The sequence below is a fragment of the Ambystoma mexicanum genome, chromosome 4q (assembly GCF_040938575.1).
Source record: "Ambystoma mexicanum isolate Mex_15411 chromosome 4q, UKY_AmexF1_1, whole genome shotgun sequence".
NCBI lineage: Eukaryota > Metazoa > Chordata > Amphibia > Caudata > Ambystomatidae > Ambystoma > Ambystoma mexicanum.
Window position 1 is genome coordinate 1,240,925,326 of NC_090928.1, and position 25,477 is coordinate 1,240,950,802.

Consider the following 25,477-nt stretch of genomic DNA (forward strand, 5'->3'; position numbering starts at 1 on the left):
AACGAAGCAGAAGATGTTATGTTTGTACGCCCGCTGTGAATGACAGCACACGTGTTGGTCGGAGGTCACAGCTGACAAGAACAGGCCCTTGATAGCAAACTCTGATCCGTCAGCTGGTTGCTCCCCTTGCTGCTCACACCGAAGCACACAAGACACTTCTGCCTCACCATGCTCAATATGTTTAAGTAGAAGTTTCACCTGTGATTGAGTGATCTGACCCTCTCCCCTTGGTTCAAAGAAACAGAGAAACTGACCAATTTTGTACAGAGCGCTTACTTTGTCCACTTATCTGCTCTGCTACTCGGCAAATGCTTCAACAATGCCTCAGGCCGCAGGCCTCAGACAGACATGCAAACTGCACAACGCTTAACTCTCGGGCCGTACAGGATGGGCCACAGAGCCTGATAGAGCCTGTGACTCGCTTTGGCTCTCTTCTGGTCCGTCGCGGCTCAGTCCCAGATAGTGGACCACTTGCCTCATGAAGACAGGATCTGGACCCGAATTCAGAGATCCACTGACATAAGAACTAAATAGGGTCATTCTGTTCAGAAATGTCAGGGATTCCATACATTCTAATGTTATCTCTTCTGTTCCTGTCTTTTAGGTTGATGTCAATTCCATTTGAAGTCATTTGTGCTGCATATGTTCTAAGCCCTCCAATCTATCCTCAACAGTGGAAATGTGCTCTTCTATTTCATTTAATCTTCTATTAATCATTTTTATCTCATTTTTAAACACCCTGATATCATCTTGGATTACCAAGAACCTGGAGTCTAGCTTAGAAATTGAAGACTGAATAGTGGCTAGTTCATTCAATATTTTTTCCATTACAAAATTAATGGAGAATAGTTCCATTCAAGGTGAAGAATAGTTATGTTCACTCATTGTTGAATGAATAAATGCAGCAACAGCATTTATAAGAGCACAGGAATGTAGATTTAAATGAACACTGTATAAAGAATAATAGAGAGCAATACCAAGCTTGTGGCGTAGGTGTCAGACTTGAGCAGGCCTCAGGTCTCACTGGAACTTCGTACTTGCGTGTAAAGTGCAGCCTTATGATTACCTCAGGTTGTGTGGTGAAATGTCACTAGCTGCTTGGAAGATTGTAGCATTCTATTTCAGCTTCATCTATGCAGGCATCAGTGAGGTCGAGTCAGACCTCCGTGGATGGAAAATTAAAGATTATGCTGCCATGAATAAATAGTTAGAGACAAACGTACAAAGATGGCCCTGAGCGACACAGAAATCAATCAAGGATGTAATCGTCTCCGATTAAGGACAAAGGACATCAAAGATCTACATGAGAAGCTGGACGCACAATATGAAAACGGAGAGACTAATGGGTCATATATACCGCTATTGCAAGCTTATACTTACAAAAAGACTGGGTTGAAACATCCATTATTAGACCCTAAACATTGTTACAGTGAAATAATGGTGGCTCAAAGTAAAAGGTTGAGGCAAGACATAAGAATTAAGAAGTTTGAGCATCCCGACCGTCAGAATAAGATGATATCATGTTGAAAACAATCATATAAGAACTAGTTGACTGGGTTCAGGAAAATGAGACCCCAAGAACAATGAGAGTTGATGTTACGGGTGCTCTTGAAGTCAAACACCGGGGATCATGGTCTATCATAAATAGTCAAACCTTGAATCAACAAAGTGTACTGCAGTGTGGAGTCTCTGAGTTAGTTTGGATAGAGCATTACTCAAAAGTCTTTGGTAGTAATGAGGGATATATGAGCACAGATTTGCAGCAAGCCAACTCGACATGGGATGTTTTGGTTGATGAAGAGGAAATACGATTGAGAATATCAAAACTATCCTCTTCTTCTGCAGCAGGCCCTGACGGGATAACAAACATTCTTCTAAAAAAAGACCCAGTAACATTGAGTAGTCTGATTAGATCAATAATTATGAACATCAAAAACTGTATTAAAATACATGAATCTTGGACAAAGAGCATCACAGTTCCAATTTTTAAAAAGGGTGCGAGAAGTGACCCCAGCAAATATAGGCCGATAGCCCTCTTGGACACAATTGGAAAATTGTTTGCAAGTGACTTGCAAAAGAAACTAAGTAAGTGGGCCGAACAACAACATATTATTGACCCTCGACAGATGGGGTTCACCAAACAAACCAGTACTGAGCTGGACTTGTTCATTCTTTCATTCTTGAAGCTGTATTCCATCAATACAAAAGAGAATCTACATCTGGCCTTTGTAGATCTGAGGCAAGCTTTTGATGGCGTTAGCAGGGACAAATGATGGACTAAATTAATGACTTGGAATTGCCCAAGTGAAATCCTACAGCCAATAATGGCCCTACATGAACAGACATCTACAAAAATTCGGATTAACAACGAGGGTCTTCTTTCAGCAGATTTGGAGACTAAAAGAGGGGGCAAGCAGGGGTGCTCTCTGGTGGCAACACTTTTTAAGCTTTATATAGCAGACTGCCTCAAAACTACGAGAAAATTCCCACCAAGATTAAATAATGAAGAGATTCCAATCATATGCTACGCGGATGACATTGTCCTAATAGATTGTACACAGATTGGTCTCCAGCATATGTTGACTGACTTACAGGAATATACGGAGCTAAACGAACTAGAAATCAACATCAGCAAAACGAAAATACTTTCGATTGGAGGAACCAAAAAGAAGAAAGACAAACAATTCAACGGGTATATTGGCGACGAAAAACTGGGAAAAGTTAAAGATATAACCTATCTTGGAATCAGATTTAATCAATCAATATCGGAAAAGAACTGGGAATTAGAGCTGCACTTGAAAACAAAAAGGTTAAGCATGCAAGGGGCAATCTTGAATGGAAGATATGGAAAGTTCTCACTATTACCAGTGAGAGCATTCTATGTGCAAAATGTAATACCAGCATTAACTTATAGCAGAGAGGCGGCTCTGAATTTGTCCTGGCGTATATGGACAAAGCTTGAAAGTAAATTTTGGAAGCAAATACTAAATCTGCTGAGATACACCGATGGTAGCGATAAGAGCTGAACTGGGTTTACAAACCTTATACTCCGTCATAAAATGGAAATCGATGGCCCTACTAAGAAAACTAATATTGCCACAAGTAACAAAAGGCTATCAAATTCTTGCTAAAAGCGAAACCGGCAAAAGTGCTGAGATGTTGACACTTCGAAAAAAGAAGTGGAAAGACAAATTAATGAAAATAGGTTCTTCAGAAGATGAACTAATAGCCAATCCAGAGAAAACCAAAAAAGTTAAGAAAAAACACTAGATTGGATAAAGACACAAGAAATACGACTATCGTATACATCTCAAAAGAATGCTGCAGTTGAACATTGAAAGAGAAATACTCTACCGGCATTATTTAGAGAACTTTTATACGAACCGTATCAGGGGAAGACTGATGCAAATAAGACTGGATGCCTATCCGACAAATGCTTTGAAGTATAGCGAGGGGTTGACAATGGAGCCTGTCGATTCTGTATCTTTAGCACAGAACAAGAAACGCCACGCCATGTGCGGTTGGAGTGTACAGGGGTTGCCACCATACGAGGAAAACGTCTGCTAACCTTTCGGACAGACTTTAAAACTTTTGATAAGGATAACTGGTGGCAATACTTTACTCAAGGAGGAAACCCACACTTCACAGCAGCAGACATCATTTCTTTAGACAACCTAATGAAAGGAAAGGAAGAAGAAAATCTATAAGAGAATGGGCTAGAATGAAGTAATAATGGACTCACCTCTTGGAGGAAAATTTTAGGTTTGATGTGGAATGTGTTAAACGTTTTCTGTTAGTGAAAAACTAAACAAAACAATAAAACATTTTTTTCAAAAGAAAGAATAAATAGTGAGAGATTCACACAATCATCCCGTTTGGTCATTGGCCACACCCCTGGCTGGATGTACATCTGACTGTGCAGCTTGCTGCTTCTGCTGCCTCTGACATCATTGGGACTGGTTCAAAGATCATCAAGACCCTCTGTAGTCAAAGAAATGCAGGCCCCCAACTTGCATAGTAACAGAAGAAAGAGACAGAAAACCTTCCTATATTGACATCAGTCTTTTATATTAATGCATGTGGCCAGGATCACACACTTTTGTTGAATAAGCTAGAATTTGAGCCCTGTCTGGAATTTTGGAATCTGGCCATCTCAGCTCTGATTTCTAAAAATATGAGCTACGGTTTAACTGCAATTTGCCATTTGCTATTGACAATTGAGTCTTTGGTGAGTAATACATTGTGTGTATGTTTAGAATTGAGGTAGGAAGTGACTTTTAAAGCTTGGCTAGTAGCTTGCAACTGAAATGTGTACCTATGGCTAAAAAAAATATACATCACAAAATAAGATGAATGACAAAAATATAAATCCTTTTTGAAATGTTCGACAAAAATAGTTGTCTCTTTATTATTCCCAATTTACATGAAAGGCTACAAGTACCATCATGCAAAGTAATAAGTACAAACAATCTCTGGTCTTTGCATCTGTAGAACCAAACTTAAAGATACAGAACAAAAGAAACTATGATAAGGTCTCTTGTGTATACTCATTGTTTGATAACACATACATGCAGCATGCCATTATGCATGATGTAAAGAAAATGTGAGGTTCTGAAATAAAGCTAACTTTTGTGCGCATGTCACACGAACAGACATTTAGAAATAAACTAAACAGTGTAAAATGGGGTGGTGGGTATTTTGTGCCCAGATTCCGTACCTGGAATCTGTTCACCCTAGAATGCCAAGTTCCAAGCTCAGAACCTCTTCGGCATAGATTTGAACGTTACATGCCCAGCATCACTCCCTTCATGTACTTTGGGCATACTGTGTAATCTTTAAACACGCTAAGGTTCTCCTTGGTGGACTTCAAAGTTCCGCCCCAGCAGCTACATGCTCTCAGGTTTCCCCATTGTGCCTCTTTTGCACAGGCTCACATGTTCCAGCCAACCCATTTCACCTTGGCTCCCATTGTCCATCTCCACATCCTCAACAATTTTCATTAACATGTCTGAAATGACAGGGCACAATAAGGACAATATTGACTATGTTCTAAAATGAATATGTGCAGCAAATTATGCTCTTTGACATATGCAATTTATATGTAATATGCTACCTTCTACCCGTCACATAGTTTCAACATCCCGTGAATAAATGCAAAAATAGTATTTCATAAAATGAGCAATTTTCTGTTTATGCAAATTCTGATAACTGTCCAAAAATGCAAACCCTGATAATTATGTTTTTATGTGGTTTGATACGATATGATATGGCATTTATAACATGCCCATACACAAGTGTTTCAAGGCGCGACGCGACAAGGGAAGGGGAAACAGAAGGAATGCAGAGACAACGATCCTACTAGGCCAGGTGTCATTCAGATCGCGCAAGTGCAGGGACGGGGTAGAGGAAAAGAGCAGAGTGGGGTGGGGACAGTGCAGTACAAGGGGTAAAAGAATAAATAAACAATGAGGGAAGTAGGGCCAGCTGGAGGCAAGTGCAGGGTAAGTGCAAACATCAGGTGTCAAGTGCTGATGGGGGACTGTAAGGATATAGAGAACAGTCCCCAAGTGCAGGGGTTGCCAGGGATGCAGTGCAGGTGTGTAACTGCCAGGGAAGCTAACCTAGGCCCGAGATCAGAGGGTGGCCAGGTAACCAGTACAGTTTCAGCCAGGAATTCAACAGAGGAGAGGAGGAGAGAAAGCAGAAGCAAAGAGGAAGGTTTTGAGGTGCTTCCGGAACCGGAGATGGTTCTCCTCAAGTTTCAGGGAGGCAGGAAGGCTGTTCCAGAGGGAGGCCCCAGCCGAAGAAAGAGATCTAGCACCAACTTGTTGCTTGGAGAAGCAACTGACCCTGAGGGAGTTGGATAGAGATAAGCGAAGAGCTTGAGAAGGAAGATATTTAGGAAGAGAGTTGCAGGTATTGAGGTCCCAGAAGGCATTGTGGACAATGTAGAAGGTTTTGAACTTAATCCGTGCAGCCACTGGGGGACAGTGCAAAGATTTCAGTCCTGGAGAGATACGATCCCTGGGCTTTAGGCCAAGGACAAGTCTCGCAGACTTGTTCTGGATGAGTTGCAGAGGGCGGAGAGTAGAAACAGGCAGATTTAGAAAGAGGCTGTTGCAATAGTCCAGCCTAGAGAGAACCAGAGCTCTGGAGTCAGTGAGCTTCTGGGGGAAGGAGAGGAAAGGAAGAATACCTCTGAGGAGGTGCAGCTGGTAGTGTGACTTCTTAGAGTTGTCAGAGATGTGAGGAGAGAAGGAGAGTGTGGAGTCGAAGATGACCCCGAGGTTTTTAGCCTTGCAGGTTGGCGCAGGAAGAGGACTAAGAGAGACCGGCCAGAGAGCGACAGGAATGGAGGGAACGGTTGTGCCGATGAGTAGAATCTCGGTCTTACTGGCATTAAGGCAGAAATCATTGGCGGCACACCACTCCTGGATAGCAGACAGGGGTTTGTGGGGATCGGGGAGGATTGGCAGATTTGCATTTGGACAGCGGCAGAACGCCTGCAAAATCTTGACCTAGGCATTTCTGTAAATCCCATAGCCTCAAATTTGCCACTTTGCATTGGATAAATGTCAAAATCTGCCCCTCTGAATCCCCCTCCCAAATCTGCTGCACAGAACAAATGCCCCCAGATCGCCCATTGCACGGGACAAATAGCCCCTCTGCAGGAGTATTCGGCTCTTCCAAACGCCGTGGCCTCAAGCCCCAAAACGTAAACTCTGCCCCCGGCAATTCCTTCCTGATCTCAGAGCAACACCCATCCAGCGCTCAGCCACGAGGCTTGGCTCCTGCCTTCCCGCCCGTGCCAGGGTCACAACGCATGTCACGGCTCACGGGCTCGCGTGCCCCAGACGCACGTAGCTGGAGCGTAACGTGCAAGTCACGTGACGGGGAGAAGCTGGAGGGCCGCTAGGGTCCGCTCCTCTGATGGGAAGTAGAACTAGACACTAGCTCGCGGCACAAGCACCGGCTGCTCCTAGGTTGCTCGTTTAACCCGCAAAGCGCTTGTTATTTACGGCTCCGCGGGGCAACGGAAGCACCAAGCCCAGGTGCGTGACTTTTACAGTAACTGCAGTGTCTATGTTGTGAGCGTCTGGTTTCATTGGGCCGCAGGGGAGGCTGCGGGTGGTGGGTGGATGGGAGGGGGTCTCTCTGAAGGGACGGTGCCTGCACTTTCTGCTGGAAAGTTCACTGGTACGCCCGAATATTTCTATCCTGTACAGCTATTCCCTCGCGGGGACACGTGGGGTTTATGATTCAAAACGCATTGCGACCTGGCACTTTAATTGCTTCAGTGGAAGGGATCCAGGACTACGTGTCCCAGAATGCATTATTGTTCACGAAGAGCCCGTGCTGGATAGTTCTGGCTCAGGTGACACAGGGTCCTCCGCAGTTTATGGTGATGCTGAAACTACATACTTGCCAAAACTCTGTTGTGACCAAAAAGATGTATTATTTTTCATATTTGAAAAATAATAATTCCCATAGCAATGATGTCACAGGAAAATACAAAACATACAGCACAACATGGAAAGATGTTGAAATGTTAAAAATGTATAATTCTGAATGGTAACACCAAATTGTCGGCAGATGCTGTGTGATGGTGTTACACTCTGCCACTTGCTTTCACTGCTGGTTCACCTAAGTGTTGTGCAGGACAGAGTCACGCAGCTGTCGGGTCAGTGGATTGGTCTGAGTCCAATCAAAGTAATCACCTACTAGTCCACTGTATAGACAGACTAATGGCTCTCGTTTTACCTTCAGTAAGTTACTGTACATGGTGCACTGCAGGGCACACTCTAATTGCACCTGCAAGAGTTGTTGATGTCTGTAATTACTTATCCCATCAAACAATTCTTATTGATGCAATATATATATGAACTGAAATCCACTGTCCCACGTGAGGATGTTAAGTTTACACTTCATGCAATTTGGATGTTTATCAGTGCTGGGTCGGTGTGAGACTTTACTCTTACTCTTTCCTGGTTTGGCTATTCCCTATATATTTACCGTTGGCTGTGTTAATATTTGTACAGCATAACCAAGTCTGTGTATGCTTCCATACATTTGCAAAGCCAATAGGCCTGGCTTCTATCAGTGTGACTAGTTGAACGTTTTGGTGGATGGAAGAATGGCGAACATGGTTCTATGGTTGGGTGGATGGATGAGTGGAGAGAAAATGTTGGACCAGTGGGTTAAGTGTTTGAATATGTATGGCTGAATGGATTAATAATGATGGCTGATTAAGCGAGCAAATAAAGATGGATGAATATGGTTAAATATATAAATGGATGAGAGGGTAAGTAGCTGATGGAAGAGTGGGTACTTGGTGAATATGGTTGGCTAATGAATTAAAGTGGTTAAACGGCTGGATGAATAAAAGCACATGGACGAGTGGATGACTATGGTTGGGTTAACGGGTGAATGTCTGCATTTGGTGCGAGGCTGAGTGGTTGAGTATGTTTGGTTTGGTGTATGGCTGAATGAGTGGGTGAATGGAGATGTGGGTTAAATGGTTAAATGGGGGCATGCACCCCTACAGATAAGGGGTGTACTGGCAACTTTTACTACTTTAAATTAAAAAAGGCAAATGCTCCCTAAATATAGGGAGTAAAAATACTCCCAACAAAAAATCGGAGAAACGCATATGACCTTGTGCCCCTGCTTTCACTCCCACAGCTCCATGGATATGTTTGGACCAGTAGTACCACAGGAAGAAACTGCTATTATTACTGCGTGATCAGAAGAAGTAAACATGTACCTGTAGCCTAACTAGGTGCAAACAAATAATTACAAAAAAAAAATCAGTTTCCCAGTTAAATCATATCTTTACTCGCTTATAAAATACTCCCATTGTGAATTGGACTTAGCTTTACATCTTTTTACTGGGTGCATGTATGGATAGATGACTGTGTGAATATCCTGTGGGTGGAAGAGTAATAGTGGGTGGGAAGATACATGTGTGGGTGAATAAGGTGAGATGGATCAGTGGACAAATATGGCTCCATTAGTGGGTGAATGCCTTTATGGGTGGCTGGACAATTGTGTGAGTGTGGTTGTATGTGTGACTGAATATGGTTTGATGAGTGAACACATGGATGAGTGAGTGAATATTCGTTTTCCTCAGTTCTGACACAGGCAGTCTGTCGGCAGCACGTGAATGGAAGTAGCTGCTAGGACCACCCCCTTTAGTGCCAAGGACGAGTATGCTCATTATGGGAATGCATAAAAGCCCAGCAAGACAATACACAAAGCAGACAAGTGGGGCAGGTGGCCAAGAGGCCACAGAGTACAGTGAAGTTGGCAATCTAGAGGGTGCGAAAACGCTCAAACCCCATGTTTACAGGACTTGAGGGATTCTGATTTTCTGATTTTGTTTGTGCTCGAAACAAGTGATTACTGGGGTAATGCAAAAGCAAAGTGCTCAAAAAGCGGTTTGAAGGAGGAAAAAGAATGCAATTGCATTGAGCTGGTGGTGGCAAGGGGGAAAGCGGATACCATGTTATATTGGAGATTTGGGTGTGGTCTGGGGAGCCAGTTACAGTTCAAATGTTTTGGGATTATCAGGGGGAATATTGTGATTCCCACAACTACAACGGAAGACTTGCTCAGAAAAGAAAATGCATCACACAAACAAAATAGTGCAAGGGGGTAATGGAAGAGTGCCATAGAGGGGTAAAAAGGGTTGGGAGGGTGAATCGTGGAAAGATGATGGTGGCACCTGGTGAGTGCCTGAGTGAACTGGGAAGGGTTTTTGATGTTCAACCATTTGGGGATTTTCTGGGAATACCAGGGGCATGGATAGTACATTGCAGTTATTTGGGAGAATATCGGGGGAATACTGCGGGAATCATGAGAGTGAAAATAAAAAATTACATTTTACACCTAGAATGATCACATCTACTAGGCAGACGGTAATGGGTCTTTGTGCCAAAGGCCATGGCCAAGAGCCATGGCTAGTGGGCCCCAAAGAAACTATAGTGTAACAAAACCCTTGAAATTCTGTGATGCTGTCATTGTGGTCATATGCTGCTCAAGAGGGAGCACACGGTTAAGGTGGACTTGCTTCAAATGTGAATGCTGAATTTCAAGGGTTTTGTTGTGTTAAATTTGGTCACCTTAGCTCTGTAAACTTTTTCACAGACTAAATAAGCTCTAAACTGATAGCTAATGTGATGTAATGTTGAGTTCTGCAAAACGCCTTGTGTGGTGAGTGGCGTGAATGATCCCTCTGAACTACAAGAAGGTGTAAGTCACACCACACATATTATATCTGAGTAATTCATTGAATAATCATAACAATAGTGACACAGTAAGTATGGCATTGAGGCCAAACACAAAATGCACCTCGGCTAACCTATCACAAGAGAGTCAAGGAACACAGTATGATGAATTAGTGTCCTTACCAGATGGAAATATACATGATGTACAGGCGTTGGTACACAACGACATAGAGAATGGCAAGGACTCGTTAAAAAACGGTTTAGATTTGGGTAATAGTGAGTTAGAAGAACTCGATATAGAATATCTGGGCAACATAATGGAGAGACCGGTATCAGAAGTGTCTTCTACCCGAAGTAGAGTGACACTTTTGGTCAGTCTGGTAGCCTTTTTGTGAACTTGAATCCCATAGCTGGTGTCATTGGTAAAGCGAATCAAAACAAGGTAGAGAGAGAACCTATTTTTGGTTCATCAGTGTTTGGTTTCCCAAGCAATTATGTGAAGACCTCGCCGGTGATGTTTATATTCAATTCCAGATCCCAGTGAATCCCAGATTCCAGATCCCAGTGAATTGAATTGGGCGATGGATGAAAGTGCTAATGATAATAGCATGTCGTCAGACGAAATGTTCAATGCATTTGAGAATCTGTTGAAAACCCTGATGGCTAAATGTGAAAGTTTTAGAGAATAAAATGGACATCCAAACGCTAATGCTGCATAAAAATCGGAAACCCATTCAGAAGATTACCTGTAATTGTAGTATGTGCCCATCCCCGATTAGACCAAGAAGGCAAATTGAAATAGAGACAGAGACGCATATTATAGATCTGAGAGATGTTGACAAAAGTAAAAAAGACACAATGCAAAAAAGTAAAGAAAGATCATGCACCTGTAAAATGCCCCAAACCACCAATTAAACAGGCCTTTATGTATAGTAACAAGGTAAAACTACACAAATATACAAGTAAATGGGAAAGGCCAACAATAACATACAACCCAATGGACTACAACCTGTAGCAGTACAGGCTATAAGAAATTGCAAGGAAAACTGTATTAATCCGGCAGTGTGTGACACAGAGCATAACATCTCTAACCCACCTACAGATGAGGTTCTAATAGTATCAGACATTATAGAGGCAGAAACAGAAGTTCGGGAGAAACCGCTGGTTCCTCCAAAGACTCAAACGGCACTGTCACATATATGGACAGGACAAAATGTCACTCCTGTGAGTACACCCGTAGCGAAGGGTGGTGGTAGTAAGACCACGCAGAGGGGCATACAAGTAAAGGCCTTACAACTCGCCCTAGTATGTAGGGAGGATAACCAGAAGCCACTAAATGGAGATGTGATCTTATGCATCTTGCATTCAGTGGTACCCCTGCAAATTATTACCTCTCACAATATTGAGATTGTTGATCAAGTAGAAGTAGCCAATGAATACATCTTGAATGTTTGGTTTAAATCAGAAACTACCCTGGGTTGTGTGCCGACATATGAAGTTGGCCTATTGAGATTAGGTTACTCATGTAAAGTACTGTCAATACCTACAATAAAGCAGCGCTCTGTAGAACAGCCGAAAGTCTGCCTCAAACGAGCATCTTTCAGCTGACACTAGCTAGAGCTGGCATAGAAGGTGTAAACAACCGAGGTAGCAATAGCTCCAGTGATGGTAAGAAAGCACAAGTGGCAAAACCAAATGGCACACCGTCTGCACACTTAAGTGCAGACAATGGGCTTGGGAAATAAAGTTTCAGCTAATTTAGGGTATTGGCAGTGGCTACCCTTAGCTTTTAAAACTCATTTCACATCGGAGCATCGATGATATTCACCTTTTTGTATACATGGACATGTATACAGGGTGCATGCTCACCTATTTGACACAGAAGGTCTGGTGAGCGTGTTGGATAAGCTACTATTTGAGGCACTCCAGGAGACCTGCTGCACTGACTACATTAAATTTGATGGGCGGTGCACCATTCAGCAAATAGCAGAGAAGGGGCCGAAAGGGAGACCCAAACGGGGACTCGTGATATCTGTAAGGTCACTATGGATAGCCACTAAGATAGGAATACCCACACCCTACATACTGGCTGCTATGTAATCCCATCTAAAACTAGAGATACTATTAGTCAACATATATGATCCACCTGGGATGAAGGCCACGAAAGATAACATCAAAATGGTAGATAATATTATCACACAGTATGGGAGAAATTACCCTGTTTGGATTGTAGGCGATCTAAATGCCAACATTGGCAGAATAAAGAGTGCTTACGAAAGCGGACCTAACCATAAGTCAACCCGCATCACTCATGGGGTAACTAATAACCAAGGGAAAGCCTGGGGTCAGATGATGCTAAAGCATGACTTATCAATGCTGAATGGGTGTACTAGGAGTGATGCCACCTTAGACTATCTGCCTCCACTATATAATAGCTAACATCAGTGGACACACTTGCATGCTGGATATGGGTGTTGTGTATCGTGAAGAGAGCTATCACTTCTCCCTTTGTGCCCAGTTGAATCTTTCGGGGATGAAAACAGTAGCACTCAGTTATGACAGGAATGGTCAGATATATATTAACGAAGGAGAGAACCGTATTAGATGGAACCCCACCAATCAGGACCATGCAAATAGGCTAGCTGCCTAGATATTACCTAGGTTTAATATTGAAAGTGACTTGGAGAGCAATAGCAGTGAACATGGGATCATAGCTAAGCTTGAGATGGTGGGTGCAATTAGTGAACATGTCTGGGAGAAAAGGACATAGTCCCTCCAAGAAAAATCGAACAGAGTGGGTGACGGTAGAACTGGTAAAGATAAAGGCATTAGTAATGCAAAAAAGATAATGCGGAATGAAATTGCAATGGCAACATCATATACCAGTATCGGACTACGGCCTTCGCTAACATCGCTACAGGTCAAATATATTAAAAATTCCTACAGATGTTTGCTTTGTGAGCATTTGTCCAGCTGTGAAGTTGAGCGCTGGAAAGAGATTGCTTTTCTTGCACAGTCCTGTAACTCTACAGGTATATGGGAAATGATTCGTAGTGCTAGGAAAAGGGACCTAACCATAAATTGCATTACAGAAAAGGTATGGACATCGCACATAACAGCGACCCTTCAACGTAAAGAACCTGATGGTTCCACTCCCTACCAATACATGGCATTGTAAGGCCTCCGTCTCCGAAGTGACTAAGATTATTGCCAATCTTAATAACTCCAGGGCCGCGGGCCCGGATGGGGTGTGCAACAGTTTACTTAAATTGGCTCCGGGAATGTGGGCTTCTGCCCTGCATAGGTTTTTCCTAGAGATAGGAATGCTTGGTGTAGTAACCAATCCTGGCATGTTCGCCATATTCTCACGGTCTCTAAAGACGGCGCTTGGGATCATCCCAGCAATTTTAGAATGCTAGATATTCCCTCCAAAAATGTTTGCTTGCGTCTTGTTATTATTAAATGAGTGGATCAATAACATGCTACAAGTAAAGCAATAGGGTTTAGGCAAAGGTCCAGCACTGCACACAACCTTGGGCTATTAACGTCCGCAATTGAGTACACCTGGAAAAGGAGATAGTCGAATGTCTACTGTGCTTTTATCAGTACTTAGGAATCGCTTGTGGAAGAAAGTGATTGGAACATTGCGCCAGGTCTGTTGCAAATGTTAATGCTCCTGTATTCTAACATGGCGGTACGCATTAGATTAGGTGCAAAAGGAAAAATGACAGTACTTATTCCCACTAGCTGCGTTGTTAAACGGGGTTGTATGGTTGCAGCAACCCCTTTTTAATCTATATTTAGCGGATATGCAACAAACCTTTGCATTCCCATCAACCTTTCCTATCAAAGTTGGTATGTTGGTAGGTTGGCTGGCACATGATGATTTATTAATGTTGGACTATACACCTGCATGGTTACAAAAGATGCTGAACGCACTGGCTGATTACTCTAGTCATAATGTGCTCACGATAAATATTAGTAAAAGTAAAATCATGACCTTTTTAGCCAAAAAAACCTAAGCAAAATAGCCAGGCTTGGTACATGAATAAGGAAAAATTGGAACAAGTGCATTGCACTAACTATTTGGGAGTCATAAAAGATGATAAATCAAGATGGGAAAGACAATGGGCCTCATTACAACTCAGGCGGTAAGGGGTTTACGGCAGCGTTAACAGCGCCGACCCTTACCGCCTGATTACGAGGACCCCTAGCGCCATGGTGCTTTTAACACCTGCTTTTAGCAGGTGTTAAAATCCATGGCGCTAAGGGACCATGGAGTTAATTACGCCACCGTAATTTACGGTGGCGTAATTAACGCCTTCCCCACTCTCATTATGCCCTATGGGGCAAAAATGGGAATGGGGAAGGGTAAATGGGGATTGAGGACTTACCGCCCCGCCAAGGTCGGAATGGGGCGGTAAGTCCGCCAACCACCATGGCGTAAACGTAGTTTACGCCATGGTGGTAAAGTCACGGCCCAGGCGGTAACTTACCGCCTGGGTCGTAATGAGGCCCAATGGCTTTCAATTGGTGGAAAATGTAAAAAAGAATGTACTAAAATTCGAGCAATGCTAATGTATGCCGTTGAAATTTGGGGTCATAAATATAGTGCGAAAATGAAGAGACTTGAAGCCATGCTGCTGCTTAAGTTATTGAAGTACCGAATACAAAAGGATCGAATGCCAAAGGGTCGACTCAATTTGACCTGAAACAAAAGGGTCGAATTTTATTTTTTAAATAATTTTATTTTTTGGGTTTCTGTTTTGGAAAAAGTGGTTTTTACCACAAAAAAGAGGGTTTGGGGGGGAACCTCCCAAAAAATAAAAAAAATCGACGCTTTGGTTTTCGGTCCTTTTTGATTCGACCCTTTGGTCATTCGATCCTGTGCATTCGAAACTTTGACCTAGAACCGTTATTGAGGTTACCAGCCTGTATATCTGTTGAATATATTTATCTCGCGTTTGAGATGAATAGTATAGAGTTCAAATTTGTCAGAGGACTTTTTATGTTTTATAAGAATTTTAGCACCCTTGCTAATGACACAGTAATTGTCTCTTACATGGAGGCATTTGAATGCATTGAGAATAGCAAGGAAATGGGTATTTTCAATCTATGCACCTAAAATGGGATGTGGGTTATGTGCAAAATTCAGAATATAATCCCGACCAACAGTTTAAGGGTTGGTTAAAGAAAAAGTTGGCTATAGTTGGATATGAAAGTATTATGATAGTTCTATCTATGAAAACCTATAGTGGCCCTTTTTGCCAATATAGGTTTGAACGAGTATTGAAACCCAAATATATTATGGCTTTTCCAAGCTCTAAGACCTTGCGTTTCTACGTATTGATGAAATTCAACAACAGTGTGGCATTAGAAACGAAAGGTACGCAGTTGGGTTTGAGATCGATGAGAATGTGCCGCTTATGCAGCAACGAGGTAATAGTCTCTTGAACATTTGTTGATACATTGTGAGAATCTGTTGGAACTGTGATCTAAATATCTGAAATCTTATAACCTAGTAGATATTAATAATCTTTCCAACCTATGGTCACATTTTATGATCAGGGACGACTGCAATTACATGGTGTTATATTATTTAAGAATTGTGGATATTTTTAGTTTTTAAAATTTGATATTGATATCTTACATGAGTATTTGAGATAATACCAAAATGTATGGCTAATTTGAACCCTCACCCCCCTCCCCCTATACCCCTCTTCACTACTCCCTCGCTCTTTTTATCCTATGCAAGTATATCCAAAAGTGACAAAATTGAGCGTAATGTTTTATATGTGATTTAGTATTGTATTAGTGTAGTTGTTTGTTAATGCCTACCATGGATCAGCAATTTTATATCTGTTTGTGACTTGTTTGTATTATTGTTGTGTATATACACAGCCTGACGGCTATGAGTATATTAATAAACATTAAACCTATATATAATTTTAAAGGAAAAATGAATGATCATCATCCATCAAAAAATTGTATAAATTACTTAATGTATACAAAAACAGACCCTTCATTTAAACATTTTTCACACTGAAACGGGTCGAAATTGAGAATGAGCAGGAGCTAAAAGCAGCTCCTGGGTATTGGGCATCACCCTGCTTGCAGGAGCTTCCTCAGTAGAACCAGGATCTAGTGCACTGTGGATGCCAACACCACATTACTGTCCATGGTGTACGATCCATTTTACTTTAAATGTTTCTTGGGTGTGTCCTTTAGTCTCCTTTTTATTCAAATTCCTAAACTGTTAATAACACGTATGGTGCAAGTTGGTCTGGGGAGTCAAATATAGCTACTGATAACTGATGTTTCAAGCTAACCAGGCTCTCCTAAGCTAAAAGCAAGAACTAAGTAGCTTTCAGCAATTCTGAACCATGTTAAAATGTACCTTTTTAAAAATTATTTATTATTTTAGCTTAAAATCTTCTTATGGCTATGTTCCAGTAAAGCTTTTAGTGTGCTGGAGTCAGTTCTCAGAGTGCGGCTGGTGACGAATTACAGCAGGAAGCCCAATTTTCATTTGTTCTCACAAAAGTGGCTCTAACGTCCAAGTTCGATTCTCCGTTCTTAAAAGGGAATAATGCCCCAGCCAGTCGCAGGGTTACTAAAAATGTAGATACACATGTTGTACACGTGCTCAGAGTTTACTTCACCATTGATTCTGAAAAGCTCATTCTTTCAAGAAATGCATTTATTCTGACATTGTTGTTATGTTATTCGGCTTGTATCGTGCCAAAACCTGTGGGCATCTAGGCGCCGAGAGACAAAAGAGTAACGGGTTGCTAAGCGCAATCAATTTTAGTAAAAAGGGATCATCTTCAACTGTTTCCATTGAGACCAAATGATCTCAGGGTCCTCGCGTCTATAATATCCCGGGATTTCCTTTACCCTCCTTTTGGGTTAGCGATCCTGATTGTTTACTTTAAAATGCACCACACCGTTTTGCAATATTCTGTATAGGGCAGTGGAAAAGTGCACACATCGTTGGTCCAATATACAGAAGGCCAGAGAACAATGTTACTAGCCAGCCATAAAGTTACTTGCTACCTCAATTTTATACATGCACACAGCAGACCATTTCTTACTTGCCTAGTCAAATATCACTAGCAAATGGCTAGTGGCAAGTGCACATTTTGCACTCCGCAGTAGGCCACGTGAGTAAAGGATTGCGTAAACTACATGAATACTTAGGTTTGAGATGTAATGATTTAATCCGTTTTTTTTGGGTCCGTTTTCTCATGTGAAATTGTTGCCAGTCTGGCGCACCTTCTGCTAATTACTGCTAGTACCCTCTCGTGCAATGATTGAACTTTTTGTAGCCAATTCGTGGTTGTCAACCTCTGGCCATAGGCTAGGATAGAGACTTGAGCCTCGTCTTCTAACAATGCTGATTATATCCAAATCGTCTTTCGTGATTGGCCAATGCTTGCAATGATCTGTGACGCTTGTTCTCATTCTGGTGGGCTTACTTTTCTTTTGTCAGTTGATAATCTAGGCGTTTTTTGTCATTGTGCATTCTACCCCCTGGTTGCAAATCTGTGTCTCGCGGGCATGCAAGTCGTGCAAGGGTGGGGATGCAGCGATGCATCCTTGATTTGATATGTCATTTATAACGCACCTGTACACAAGTGTTTTTAGGCGCTACAAGACGAGGGAGGGAAGACGGCGAGAGGACAAAACAAAATAATCTTACTATTCCTTGTGTGATTCAGATAGTGCAAGTGCGACAATGAGAAGTGCAAGGGGACGGGAGGGTGGTGGGGGAAGTGCCAGGGAAAGGGGGAAACGGGGCAGCATTGCTCTGAGTAAGTGCAGCCAGGGTACACGGCTCAGGGTAAGTGCAAGGAGGCACGGCACGGTAGAGGTTACAGTCCCTTAGTGCGTGGTGGCCCGTAGGCAGTGCAGGGGTGACTGATCGTGAAAGAGCCTGGTACCCAGTGAGACTTTGAGGTTAGCCAAGCAACCAGTCGGTGCAGCAGACAGGTAGGTCAGCAGGGGAGGTAGAGGGAGAAAGCAGAGGAGAAGAGTAAAGTTTTGAGCTGCTTCTGGAACCTCAGGCCGTCCGGCTCTGGTTTGAGAGGGGCAGGAAGGCCATGCAAGAGTGAGGCACCTGCAGAGGAGAGGGATCTGCCCCCCACACTCTGCCTGGGCATGCGTCTGACACTTGAGAGTTGGAGGGAGCTGAGCGAAGGGCTCGAGAAGGACGTTTATTTTGGAAGAGAGAGTTGGATGTAGTGTGGGCCCGCCCCCTGAAAGCCTTGTGGACAATGCAAAGGGTATTGAACTTGATCCTTGCAGCAATCGGGAGCCAGTAGAGAGATTTCTGGGCTGGGGAGATACGGTCCCTTGGCTTGAGGCCAAGGAACAGTCTTGCAGTCCTGTTCTGGATTAGTTGCAGAGGGCCGGAGGGAAGGTTGAGGAAGATGCTGTTGCCTAGTTCAGCCTAGAGGGAACCAGGGCTCTGGAGACAGTGAGCTTCTGGGGGAAGGTAAGAAAGGGAAAAGTACCTTTTGAGGTGGTGCAACTGGTAGTGGGACCTCTTGGCGAGGTCTGAGATGTGAGGAGAGATTGGAGTCGAAGATGACACCATGAATTTTAGCCTCACAGGAAGGTGGAGGAGGGCGGCCCATGAAGGGCGGCAAGCGTGAGAGAGGGAAAGCGGGAGCAGGGGGTTCCAATGAGAAGGGTCTCTGTCTTTGGCATTAAGGCAGAGATCTTTGCAGGTGCACCAATCCTGAATCGTGGCTAGACAGTCAGGCATGACCAACAAGGAGAAGAGGCTGAGGGGAGCCTGATGGAAAGCTGCGTGTCATCCGTATAACACTGAAAGTTAGAGGAGAAGGCAGATATCAGGTAGGCCAAAGGGGCCAAGTAGAGATTGAAGAACCAGGGTGAGTCGATAGAGCCCTATGGGATGCCACAGGTGGAAAGAGAGGTGGCCGAGAGAAAGGGACCAAGTTGGACCTGGGAGGGACGGTCCAGGAGGAAGGAGGTCAACCACTCCAGGGCCTGATCCGTGATGCCCAGGTTCTCATGGAGTCGATTGGTCAGGATGGTGTGGTTGACTGTGTCAAAAGCAGAGGTATGGTCAAGGAGGATGAGGACAGAAAGAATGCTGGAATCAAGGTTAAAGAACAGATCTTCACAGGTGTTTAGGAGAGCAGTTTCCATGCCTCTGGCGGCTCTGAAGCCAGACTGATGATCGTGGAGACAACCAACAGATTTGTGTGGAGAGTAAGCTGGGAGATGGTGCACAAGGGAGTGCTTCAGGAGAGGGGGAAAATTCCAGTGGCAAGAGTGATTACAGAGATTGGCCAAGGCTGGAGCAACGGTGTCCATATGCTCCTTGATGGTTCTGGAGGAGCAGGAGAGCACCTGTTGGGACGACACTTTAAAAGATCAGATTTGTCTAGAAGCTTTGTCGGGGAGGAGGAGAGGGAGAGGTGGCCAAATGGGAGGGGGTGGAGGGGCGAGAGAGTAAGAGGAGATGGAGGACAGGATGTCCTGAGTTTTAGTGGTGAAGTGAGGGGTCAGAGCCGTACAGAGGACCTGGAAGGGCACAGGAGAGGTGGAGACTGCAGCAGGATTTGGCCAGTTCCTTGCAGATTTTAGTTTGGCCATGTTGTGAGAGGCTGCAGCAACACAGTCTGGAATGTGGGCTCTCTTCTTGGACAGAACAGAGTCTGTATTGGCTTTGGAGCAGGCGGCAGGGCAGGTGATGTGCCCGAAACCCTCCACTTCCTCTCACCCACCCCGCACTTGTATTTCAGGGCCGTGAGGTCGGAGTCATAGCAAGAGTTCCACTTGCAGGTAGGCTTCAGGTGGATTGTCATGATGGACAAGGATGTCCAGAGTGTTGGAGATAGCTGCAGATTAGAGGGGGCAGTGTTGAGTCAGCCTCAGAAGTGGGAGGAGCAGAAAAAGTAGAGGCAAAGGCAACATCTGACACACGCTTCATGGGCCGAATGGCCGTGAACAGTGCTTTAGATAAGATTTTGAGGTGGGAGTAGCTTACTCTCTATTTTTAAAGTTTGAGAGTAGATGTGATTTTAAGAGTAAAAATGACTTCTCCTTCGCAAGAGAGTAAAATCTATGTGACATCCAGCCGACATGTGCAGAAACTGTATGGAAATCATTACTATGCGGCAGCTTTCTGCATTGTGACAGAATACACCTTTCATTATTTCTGGCCATTTGATCTATCCTGTATATATTTAAATGTTGAAATCCCAAAAACCTAGCCAATTATATAGTAAAACATACATGAAATTGTATTGCATGTTTTGAGATTAGATAGCAGAATTGTCTTTTGATGTTTAATGAAATTCCTAATTTCCTGGAGCTATTACCACCTAATGGTATGCCAATGTTATGATATAACGGTGGTGCTGAGAGGCAAGGATTCCATGTTAAATTCTATATCCAATCTAGTACTTAAATGGTTATTTATATAGCTGTTTGGCAAAGCGCTGTACATAGAACATATGTACCACAATTACCACCAAACCAAAGTCGGTAGATTTCAGCAACGAGTGCTCAACCAGCTGAGCTATCTTTTTGACCAACATCAATCAGGGGTTGGATAACTGAGTATCGACTAAGGTATAATGATCACAGTACCTAAATGTATGACAAACCATTTATGAAGCGCTACATAAAGTTAAATACCTATCTGGATTATCAAAGGGACAGAATTTGCTGAATTTCTATTTCAATTGCCTATGTAACTTTCATTTGTTTGTTTTGAACAGCGCTTGCACTTTCCTGAGTCAGATTTTGGATGTTCTATTTGTATTCTTGAAGATTTGAGAGGCTAGAACACCTGTGATAAGTGCAATGACAATCACTCACCCTTGAGCAAAGACTCTGCTGCCACTGACCATTTATAGTAATGTACCCCATTGACTGCAAGGTTGAATGGATGTAAACTAGACTGTGCATAGTCATCTTTTTACACAGTTTTTATTATACTGTAAATTATATTGGAAGTGTAAATGATCTGCCTCTTCATGATTATGCACACAGCATGGGTAAAATACTATTGTGCAATACTGGTTTGCTTTCACTGGAAGAAAAGCTTAACTTGTTAAAAAAAAAATAAAAAAAAATTAAAAAAATTCTCGATTTCAACTTAGTTTTCCATCTTATTATTTATACCATCCTAAAATTCTAGGAAAACATGCACAGTGCTTCTGAAGCTGAATGGAAAGAAACTATCCCTTTAATCAGTGTGCAGGTTATTTTTTTGAAAGGCTTCAGAGAAGTACATTCTGTTTCAGAGGTGGCTTGCAATTACATCCATGTAGATAAAAATCACAAGAAGCCTTCTGGTTTCTGTCAAGTAATCTGACCGTTGCACTGCCCTCTGCTCTAAACCTGTTTTGTAAATGTACACAGGAAAATAATAAAGCTGCCGTATTTACAAGTTTTTGATGGGTAAAAAGGCCTGGTACTCGCCTTATCTGGAGCCCTGGCCGCGAAGGTAGGGGGCAGTGCTGGGGTGGGCTTTACATGAGGGACAGAGTTTCAAGTGAGAGGAAAGTAGAAAGTGGTCAGTCCAAGATAGAGGAGTGGTAGAGGGTTAGAGAGGGAGATGGTCTGAGGAGATGGGAACATCCAAACTATATACGGTAGAGTGTCTGATCAGAGGGCAGAATGGAGACAGTGTGTGTTGTAGAGGTTGTGAAAAGCTCTGAAGATGGATTAGAAGCATCCCGGCGGATGTTGAGGTGTCCGATGAGAAGTTGAGGGGTAAAGGCAAGGAGAGAAGCAAAGAGGTCAGGCCACTCTGATAGGAAGAGGGCAACCTGGCCAGGTGGCTTGTAGATGGTGGCCACAGTCGGGGAGAGGCCTGGAGAGATCGAGAGCCTGAAGCCCAGGCATTCAAAGGAGGAGTAGGCCTGTGTGGGAATGACAGAAGCAGGGAGGCACTTGGGGAAGATCGGAGCTACTCCACCTCCGGGTCGGTTGGTTCTGGGCTCGGAGAGGATCTTGTAGCTGTCAGGGAGGAGAGTGTCAAAACTCATGACAGAGCTAGCCGTGAACCATGTCTCTGTGAGAGTGAGACAAAAAATAACAACGAAGGTGGTGACCCTGTCTCTTAATTGTGTGATCTAACAGCTAATATGCAACACAATTTCTTAGTTAAAGATCTTTTTTAGCAAAGTTTTCTACACATGTCTTTTTGATAATTGAATAAAATAAAAAAAGTTGTCGTATTTATATGGTTTCATGACTTGTGTTGCATATTAGCTGTATTGCAGAGGGCGTGAAGAATGCACTTCTATAAATACAGGTACAGATTGAATCTCTGTTTGGATTGAGTGACATTAACCGGCATTGGCACACTAACTGTTGGATCACACAATTAAGAGACAGGGTCACCACCTTCGTTGTGCTTTTTTGTCTTTTATAGATTTGACCCTTGAAGGTGGCGCTCCCCGAAATAGTCTACCCAATTTGTTTTACTCGGTGAGAGCGAGGACATCCAGGTCAAGTTCTTCCAGTAGGCGGCAGATGTCAGAGGAGTGTTTGACAGCAGAGCGAGAGTTGAGAGTACCTCCGTGGAGCAGGTTGCCACATTAGAAAGACTCCCACCATTAATGGGAGAGGAAGAGATGGGAGAAGAAGGATCCGTAGGTCTGTTGAGGGAACGATGGAGGATGTTGGTGAGAGTCTGTCTGGAGGAAGCACTGATGTAGGTATCGGCGATGGGGATGCCTGGGTTGGAGATCTGAATGTCCCTCTTTAACTTCTTCCTTCCAGACTTGGCACATGCCCCTGCTGCCACCTTTAACTCGATTATTGAAGTTGTGTAGAATTGCTGGACACTTTCTTTATGCATTTGTCGTCCATGTTCCATCAGTAGGGCTGGGCGTGTGGTGGGGCTGAGGAGGATCGGGGTGTCTGAGAAGCTGCCCAATGTGCCAGCGAGAGCCTCTCTTGAGCTGTTCCGCTCTCCAGTGAAATGGCACAGCTGGGTAAGGGCTGGCATAGGTATCCTCACTGGCGTGTGGGTGAGGGGCGACCCATCTTCGGAGATGGGCATGATGTCCTTTTAGAATGATCCTGGTTAATGTGTGTGCAGTCAGGGGCTGGGCACTGCATTCTTGGAGGCACGCCTGTCTGCCAGACTTTGACCCTGTTCCACATCTCGCAGTCTGGCCGGACTTCGGTCGGAAATCGAGGCTGCGGAGTGCCTGGGGAAGAGGCTGGTGCGTTCCCAGTGGAGAAGTCTACACTCCTGAGGAGTGGTGCCTGGGGTAAGTGCAAGGAAGGGGCTTGCAGTAAGTCTGCAGCCGCCTGGCTCTGCCCTGCGAGAGGGCCTCTGTTATGCTCTTCCCGGCTGATTCTGCGGAGGCTATAGAAGGGCGCACGGGTCTGAACGAGCTCGGCCCGTCTATTCCCACAGCAAGAGGTAACCATTACTGGAGGGCATGGGACCCCAGGGACCCACCCGGCACATGTCCGTTACATTGTGTGGTCCTGTTCTGATGCCCCCCGCCTGCTGCCTTGCAGCCTGCTCAGTCAAAGATCCTGCGCGCGCTCTAGCCCAGTTTGGGTTGCGCTTTTCACCTTTTCTCCGGGAATACGTTGATGACCAGATAATAACGAAGTTGACACCTATATTGATACTCCGTGCCAAGATGGTTCAGCAGACAGTTCGGGTATCCACCTTCCGATGCCAGCTGCAAACCCTGGCAAGGCAGTCTCGGGCTTCATTTTCTTTTCATTCAGGGTGATAGACTTGCAGTGCTTGTCACCTCTGCTTCACTGTAAAAGAACGATCTTGTACCAGAAGCACTATTAATAAAGACTAGCTCGGCACTTCTAGAACGCGGTCTATGCAAAGGAGGGCTGCGCACTCTTCGCAGGTACCAATTATGAGTCCGAGGCTCCTGTCCATGCTTTGCTGCCAGGCAACCCTGTGACCAAGGACCGACCCTCGTCTGCCGCGGTGCAGCACTGTGCTGTCTTCGGGTCTGGTTGCATTGTGTGCGCCGTTTAGGTGGAAGGGGTCCTGGGCCCGAGAGAGCTGCCAAATGTCACACGCTTCTTTTGAGGTCGGCCTGTTTGACAAGCACACCGTTTTTTTGCAAGTGCATTTATGATGGCGAAAATAAAGCTCGGGTAATTCTTATTTGCAAAACGATTTTTTAAAAAGATTGTCATTTGATTTGCGCACTTAAGACGGGTCTACAAAACATAGTACTATGTTTAGTTCAAGACAGTCAAACATGAACAAAATGGAGATCACGGTAAATAATCCTTCCATTCCCTCATGTCCCTCTTTCTCATCCCAGTTCTCTGCTATGAGGCATACCCAAGCCAAAACAAGTGGAAAGGCCCACAGGAAGCAGGAAAACAAGAGGACACCCAGATCTCAATGCAATAACACTCCGTTTATTGTTTAATTGAATAACGGAACATCACAGCTGAGCCATGGACAGCACCCCAACTCCAAAGGAACCATCCCTAGAATTGCCCACATTCAGCCTGTAATTCAGGAGACGACTGAAGAAACCGCAAGACCAGTGGCAGATCCCAAGGGAGATAACCCAAACACAAAGGCGGACCGAGAAGAAGCCATGCTCCTCAGGAACCAACCCCCACCCAGGCCCAGATCAAACAGGGGAACACTCAATGCAGCCCACTGAGCTCGAAAAGTGGCCACAGCCAACCCTTTTTATCGAAACCATCCTGCTAGAACTGTAACACCACAACCCTGGGGGAAACCCCTGCACCCTCACACCGGTGGAGAAAATGGGTCCAATGCCTATCGTAGGCCTTCAAGGTGCTAAGCCGAAGACTGCGCATGCGCGAGCCGCGCATGAAGACCTAATCGCGTCGGCTCCCGGTGGCCGCGATTAAATATCCTTCATTTATTCCGCTCCGGGAATTCGCCCGACCTCCTGAAGCAGCACAACACTGGCGGACCCATCCAGGCACTGCCTGCTACAACCCCGAGCAGAATCGGACCGGGGGGCGTGAGAAACGTCCCTGAGTCCGCCGACGCGAGACTCGCCACCATTGCTGGGCGGTTAACAGCGGCTCCTTCGCCCCTCCCCCCATGAGCTGCGGCGGCCACTGAGGCCCTCGGGGAGCGGACGAGCCGGGGGGGGGGGCCGAGGACGCCGGCCCGAGGCATCGCTCCGGCTCCTCCTGACTGCCGCCCGGGGCTCCTCCACCCTGCTGAGCCCCCTGCTTGAGACGGCCGTCCGAGTGCCCGAACCGCGGGCACG

The 25,477-nt window shown here is 44.4% G+C and overlaps 1 protein-coding gene across 4 annotated transcripts in view; it reads left to right on the forward strand.

Annotated features, from left to right (window-relative positions):
* Nucleotides 1-6,915: 6,915 nt before the first annotated feature.
* Nucleotides 6,916-25,477, forward strand: part of TJAP1 (tight junction associated protein 1) — a 580,368-nt gene continuing 561,806 nt past the window's right edge. For 3 of the 4 annotated variants that reach the window (XM_069608809.1, XM_069608808.1, XM_069608811.1), the window contains exon 1: nt 6,916-7,052. The gene's annotated coding sequence lies outside the window, so the exon portion shown is untranslated. The remainder of the gene's footprint in view (nt 7,053-25,477) is intronic. The other variant, XM_069608810.1, reaches the window with a different exon arrangement.